The sequence below is a fragment of the Alosa alosa genome, chromosome 5 (genome assembly GCF_017589495.1).
Source record: "Alosa alosa isolate M-15738 ecotype Scorff River chromosome 5, AALO_Geno_1.1, whole genome shotgun sequence".
NCBI lineage: Eukaryota > Metazoa > Chordata > Actinopteri > Clupeiformes > Clupeidae > Alosa > Alosa alosa.
This window is the reverse complement of record NC_063193.1, coordinates 34,654,402-34,662,010: the sequence shown is the minus strand read 5'-3', so window position 1 is coordinate 34,662,010 and position 7,609 is coordinate 34,654,402. Positions and strand designations below refer to the sequence as shown.

Here is a 7,609-nt window from a genome sequence, read left to right as displayed (position 1 = left end):
ATCCAGTGTTATGATGACTGAGTGTTCTGGTGGTGCACCAGCAGGGGGTGGTAAACCCCCACAGATGCCAGTTGCAGTAAAACCTATTGAGGAGTAAAAGAGCAGGGTGGGGTGAGTGTTGGGGGCAGAGCAGGATGTGTGTGTGGGGTAAATGGGGTGGGGGTTGGGGAGGGTTAAAAAGAGCAGGGGGCTATGGGGGGTAAAAGAGCAGGGGGGGTGGCCTGCGCTCCCACACCACCAGACTCACCAACAGCTTCATACACCAGGCTGTTAGGATGCTGAACTCTCTCCCCCCTCCACCCTCTGCTATATAACATCCTGGACTTTGGACCCACAATGGCTGCCTTGCACTACTCCACTTGCACTACTCCACTTGTACACTTGCACACTTTGCAACTTGTTGTTGTTGTCCTGTTGTCCTGAAAACACTTCTGAACACACGTCTGCTGCTCTTACATAACTTGCACCACTATGCCACTTGCATACTTAGGTCAAACAGAACTACCTCAGCCATTTATTGGCCTGACTTTTGCACTATTATATTGACTGTATACTGTATGCACAATTGCACAATTTCTACCCATGTTTTGCTGCTCTTATTTCTTCATTGTATGTGCCTTCTTATTTACTTTTTATATTGTTTAATTGAATGTTATGTTTTGTCTGTGGACCTAATTGGTAAAATATGTCTTGTCTCCACCGTGGGATAGTGGGAAACGTAATTTCGATCTCTTTGTATGTCTTGACATGTGAAGAAATTGACAATAAAGCAGACTTTGACTTTGGGGGAGAGGGACTTATGGTGGGGGGTAAAAGAGCAGGGTGTGGGGGTATGGGGGGTAAAAGAGCAGGGTGTGGGGGTATGGGGGAGAGGGACTTGTGGGAATCAAAGCATTCTACTGCTGTTCCACTTCTGAAAGAAATCAAGACATTGTGCTCTTGAGAAAGGACAGAGGGGGAAAATAATTACGTACTGACCCCTCCAGACCCAAGAGTGTGTGCGGATCTTTTTTTTGTGAGAGTTTCTGTTCCCTTATCGGGGCTGTGTGACAACCTAGTAAAAGAGGTTTCTATTGAAGGCGCCTAGCGGCTAAACACTCCTTCAGTTCAAGGACATGAGGGAGTCAAATGGGCTCTCCCGCCCCGAGCTCTCATCTTACATCTTATCCTTTTCCTGTCAGGCACGTCAAACGCACCATCACGGCACATCAGGCCACTGGGCCTTAAGAGGGAGCCCTGGTCCATTAGCACCCTGGGACGGGTCTGGCCCTGACGTGGCCCTGATGCAGCCTTGATGCGGCCTTGATGTAGCCCTGATGTGGCCCTGATATGGCCCTGATGTGGCCTGTAGTCGGCTGCTCTTGCTGCAGGACAGGGCCTGCTACAGCTCCACCAGCTCCTGTGGGGATGTGTGAATGACCACAGAGAGAGTTCACCTCTGCTAGAGCTTCCCCTGGCCAGTGAGTGTGTGTGTGTGTATGTGTGTGTGTGTGTGTGTGTGTGTGTGTGTGTGTGTGTGTGTGTGTGTGTGTGGCCCCTCGGCCTTGGCAGCATATGGTGGGATATGTATTATGTATGATGGAGAGACGCTCTTCTGGCACAAACAGCAGCACAGGTGATCAGGTGATGCTGATGGGGGCTCAGGCTGGAGGGGAGTGAAATAGAGGTGGACTGGGGGGGGCACTGCAGGGGCAAGACAGACACCAGAAATGTAAAGCCTCCTCAAGGGTGTACGCCTGTCTTCAAGGTCACGTGTCATGTGGCAGGATGGTTCTGATGAGGCCGAGCTTAGCCTGCATCTGAGACACAGACATCATCCACACACACACACACACACAACACACACACACACAGACAAACACACACACACAGACAGACACACAGACAAACACGCACACACACGCACAAACACACAGACATACACACACACACAGCTTAGAGGCATGCCACTGGCGGTTGCTTGTTTGGATTTTCTTACCGTCTTTGCTGCACCAAAGTGCACAGTCCCTCTGTAGTGAGCTCTAACACTCAGAGAATCAAACTAAAACATGCTTTTGTGTGTGTGTGTGAGTGTGTGTGTGTTTGAGAGTGTGTGTGTGTGTGTGTGCCCAGTGGCGGACACAAGGCAGGAGCAACGCAGGGAACAGACAGCAGAGAGAACAATGTGGAACAACAGAACAGAGAACAGAGGGAAAGGGAGGGCAGGAGAGGAGAGAGAGAGAGGAAGAGAGGAGAGAACAGAGGAAGAGAGGAGAGAGAGGAAGAGAGGAGAGAACAGAAGGGATGGGGCGGGCAGGGGGTGCTGCAGGGAACATCAGAGAGAATAACACAAGGAACAATGAAGGGAACGTCAGATAGAACAATAATAAAAAGAACAACGTGGAGAACATCAGAGGGAACAATAATAAGAACAAAGCAGGGAACATCAGGGAACATCAGGGATAGAATGGAGGGAACACAGTTAGAGGAGAGTGAGGAGATAACAGAGAAGAGAGGGAGGAGAAGAGGAGAGGGAGGAGGAGAAAAGAGGAGAGAGAGAGGGAGGAAGGCCACATCTCCTCTGACTTTTTACTGCATCTGGACGCCTCACACACACACACACACACACATACACTCACACACACTAACACACACACTCACACACACATGCCCTCGGTGACCTACAAACTCTCTCTGACAAACATTTGCTTGAGTTTTCACAGCCTTGACTCAATGTATATTGCAGATGACCACTAACCACACTGTAATTCAGACAAATGACAACATTAACTAGTGAATTAGCCTCTGCAGGAACAGGCTGGGATGGCCTGCATGTGCGCTCGTACTGCCAATCCGCTCGCTGGGATGGCCTGCATGTGCGCTCGTACTGCCAATCCGCTCGCTGGGATGGCCTGTATGTATAGCCAATCAGGCTCGGGGGTGCTGGGCACTAGTCCTGTCATCAGTTACCCGCGGCAAGGGCAGCAGGGACGTCTCCTGAATCACCGTGGCAACGGCCCCAGCCACAGCATCAGCAGCATCAGAGGAGGGCCTGCAGTCAGCTGGTCTGGTCCGGTCCGGTCTGTATACTGTATATACTTTTTTGATCCCGTGAGGGAAATTTGGTCTCTGCATTTAACCCAATCGGTGAATTAGTGAAACACACTCAGCACACAGTGAACACACAGTGAGGTGAAGCACACACTAATCCCGGCACAGTGAGCTGCCTGCTTCAACGGCGGCACTCGGGGAGCAGTGAGGGGTTAGGTGCCTTGCTCAAGGGCACTTCAGCCGCAGCCCACTGGTCGGGGCTCGAACCGGCAACCCTCCGGTTACAAGTCCAGAGTGCTAACCAGGGTACGTGGGGGTTCTGAGAAAATTCTGAATTTGGTAGATGTGATATCCTGTATTCTGGTGCATTTTTGGGATGGTCAGCTGGAGAAGGGCAGTACCTAAATTTGTTCAGATTCATAGCCTTTTGGTTTTTGACTTATATAGGTAGTGACTTCACACAACTACTTGGGGTTCAGGGTCCCTTGACCTCTTGGGCTCGGTAGGCTCATTCAGTAATCCATCCTTGCTCACATGCCAAAAATGTTTTGGGGCTCCGCTCTAGACTTCTGGCCCCATGTGCTTGGTAAACCAATGTATTAATATAGTTGTTATTTACACCAACCCTGTCACCTTTTAATCTTAGAGGGTACTAAAATCACAGATTTATTTGATACATTCATATTCAAAGTGAAGCACTAAAGGTGGTTTACTGAAGTTGAATTGACAAATAACAAAATACAACTGCATTTATATTTGTTGTAAACAAGTACATCAGTTTAATGACAAAGAACAAATCTGCAAATGTGCATTAAATGAGCAATCTTCAACTACAAAATAAAACCAAAATAGACAAACATTAATAATCAAAAATAAAATGTCCCAAAAAATAGATACGTATTCCTACTTTGTTCCTGGCTTTCAGGCATCTGCAACTCTGCAGTGGACAAACCTGCAATTATTAAATAAATACATAAATAAATAAAAAAAAAATCAAAAAAACTATGTTAAATGTGTCATGTCATATTAACAGGCTATGTAACCATTTGCCATCAAGAAAACCTCACCTTCTGTGTCATCAGCCATGGAGGCAGACACTTGATGAGGTAGAGTTAGGTAGAGATGTGCTCCAAAGTACTTCAAAAGTGTCTCTGAAAAAAAAGTGCATATTTGATCGAGCAGAATGAGTTTATTTTGCTATCATTACTTACACTCATTAACAAGCAATTCCACATGTAACAATTCTATAGAGTGGTAAAGTCCCGCCCCTTCTACTTCCGGTCCATGGGACCTATCTTTCAAAAAATTATGAACGGGAGTTAATGGAGAGATAACAATTATTTTTTGGTCCAGTTTGAATTGTGCCACAAATTTCACATATGATGTGTGTGAATTTAAAAGATAATTTTTCACGTCAAGAAAGTACTGTTGTTCGATAGACTTCAAAAGTTATGTTGGTTTTGTGCGAATCCACTCAGTGGACTACATCTCTCGTCTCGAACGATGTACGTCACCAACGTAATGAAACGATAAGAGCTGTTATGCTAGTTAACGGTTGCATCTTGCTGCCTGCTATGTGTCACTTAACAGTATGTAATGTACAGTCTATGGATGAATACAACTTACCTGATGTGTTTAATCCTCTGACTCATGGTATTTTCTTCGGCAAGGAAAGCCCAATTAAGACCTGTTGCTGGTATGCTTGTACAATCTAGTGTGGCTGTGAACGTCACTAGCGCGACTGATGGGTTTGTAGTCGTTGGAATTACGATCTTTCACAATGTTGTAATTCAATAGTTACGAAACAAACTGCAAATGTATTTACATGAAAAATTGTCTTTAAAATTGACAAACATCATATGGGGTAATTCAAGGCACATGTCAACCGGGACCAGAAAATAATTTATTTTTCGCCATAGACTGCCGTTCAAATTTTTTTGAAAGATAGGTCCCATGGAGGCAAACGGAAGGGGCGGGACTTCACCACTCTATTGACAGTATGGTCTGGTGAACGCTTAACATGGTGATCTACTGCAGCCTAAATATTAGGGTAGCACCGCTACATCACTCGCCACTGTCTTAATCAAATTTAAGTCTATTTTCATCACAGAAGTCTCCCCACCCAACATGGTATATTTTCTCAAACACTACCATCTCTCTCCAAAGATCTTAGAGCAGAGCGCACGTAGGCTACTGTTCCATCTTTGCCTATGAAGCTGGAACGTTACCGATGCCCAGAGTCGCGCTAGTCAGTGGGTTGGGGTTGGGACTGGGAGCCTGGGCTTAGCCTGCTGTTGCTATCGGACTTACCACTATGTTACATATTATTGAACAGTAATAAACTATCAACACTTTCAGGTGCGAAATCAGAAACAATCCCTCTGTGGTAAATTTGCCTTCAGCTACGTTTTCATGTAGCTACTGTAGTGCTAATGTCCACTTCAGTCAGCTAGCTAACTTTAATTTACGACATAAGCCCACCTAGAGCTAGGGTACATGCTTGATTGAACATCCAAAACAATACCAATATCCTTGACATCTGAAATACACCTAGATAAATATATATTAATGGGAGACATTTCTCTGTTGATGGCAGGGATTTAGCTCTGGTGATGGCTTATATTAGATCATGACAGCTAGCTAGCTACCTCAAGCACAAAACATACTGTAAATAATCATGCAAACATACCTGTATCTTGCTTGTTTTTCTCTTCTGTCATTTTCTTCTTTCTGTTTTCGGCACCAGAGGGATACGTCCTTTTTTGTGACTTGTTTTAACATCTCACCGTCTCTTCCGATTTTTGAACTTGATGCAGTGTCTGCACGAATTGTCTATGAACCCGAGGTGTCTAGTTTATGCGCTTGACTCAAAGGCTGGCAGACACAGTAGAGGTAGGCAGGCACATTGATCATGAAATCAGAATTTTCTTGTTTTGAATTATTAATTGTTTCATTTATTCATTCATTGATGTCACTTGTTTACGTTATTTATTATGTAAAAAAAAAAGAAAAAAAGAAACTCGATTGGGGGCCCCAAGCAGCCGCTTAGTTCACTTATGCCTCGGGCCGGCCCTGCAAAGAGGAATGTTGATAACAGAACAAGTGACGGTGAAAATCTTTGGCGGCACATTTAATGCGTCAGCCTAGGCTACTACTCTTTGGCCGGCTCATAAGCCCAAACAAGTGTGTGCAGCATGCCTTTACGTAGCCTACTAACGGCGCATCATCATAAAGATACATTTAATCTGCATCACGCCCCATTTTAGAGGAAAACAAGTTAACATTATATCATTGATAGTCAGCTAGTAATCATACGTTGACGTTACATCTATTTTTAATTCACAGGACATTCAATCATATTACTAACACGGCAGTTATAAAGAATTATGTTTATGTAACTTACTCATGTCGAAACTATGTACATTACCAACGTAATTCGTTTGCAATACCCCATGTTGAGAACAAATTTAGCATGTACACTTACCATAATATCCCATGCAAAACGGTTAGCTTGCTAGCTAGCTAACTGTGGAACTTCAGTATAACATAGCCAATTATCTCACCTACTGTAGTTGTAGGAAATACGCTACATTCATATTATAAGTGATAGAATGAATGTGTGACTTATGTTTAGTTGATGTTATGACATGTAAAGTTAAGCTTGCTGAACTTAGTTATAGTCAGCCACGGGCAGTTTGACTGTGCCTATCGAGACACTCCTGTAAACTAGAAAGAGCAAACCATAGGAACATGGTCACATTAATCCCATAAACACACAGATAACTCTTACACCAACCTTATTTTGTGCCTTTTATTCACGTTTGTTTCAAGATTTAGTAAGTACAAGCCCTTTTCGCTCCCCACTTTGATGCAGCATAGATTTCCAATATATCAGTCATCTTTTCCCTAAAAGGGGGCGTGTACGTGCAGCACATACAACGTTCCATTCTATCCGTCAGTGCGTATTGTTTAGTTTCCGGTCTAGCTAAATCCAGTGTGGTGTTGTAGTTGTTGCAACAGCATGTGAAAAAACTACAAAGTTTGTTTAACCGAAAAGAACGTTAATCTCGCGTTAAAAAAATTGACGCCGTTAAAATAGGTTTACGTTAACGCCGTTAATAACGCGTTTAACTGACAGCACTAATTTCTCTATAACCGTTGTGTTAGTAAAAGGATTGAATGTCCTGTGAATTAATAACTAGAAGTAAAGTGTTGTGTACAGGTGTCTTGGGCCACTGAGATCTAGACACAAACACACTTTCTATCAGACATCTATCATCACTCAGATATATACATACACACACACACACACACACACACACACACCCGCATACTGTACATCACACTCACACATACCCCCCCCCCCCCTCCAATACACACTGCCCCCACCCCAGATGCACACACACTGTCCACTGCCATAATCCATCCCATAATGATGCAGTGAGGCATGGCCCTGGTTGCCTGAATTCAGAGAGGGACAGGTGGCCGTTTGAGTCCTGCGGTCTAATTATTATATCTTCTCCCGTCAGCATTTGCATGCGTCTAGCGGCCACCGAGTTTGGACAAACGGACCTCCTCA

At 44.6% G+C, this 7,609-nt stretch overlaps 1 long non-coding RNA gene across 1 annotated transcript; it reads right to left on the bottom strand.

Moving 5' to 3' along the window:
• Positions 1–3,842: 3,842 nt before the first annotated feature.
• Positions 3,843–5,886, bottom strand: LOC125294140. Its single transcript, XR_007193493.1, has 3 exons — positions 5,720–5,886; positions 4,098–4,181; positions 3,843–3,982 (listed from the first exon to the last, which is right to left on the bottom strand). It is a non-coding gene; the product is annotated as an uncharacterized LOC125294140 (long non-coding RNA).
• Between the last annotated feature and the right edge of the window lie 1,723 nt (positions 5,887–7,609).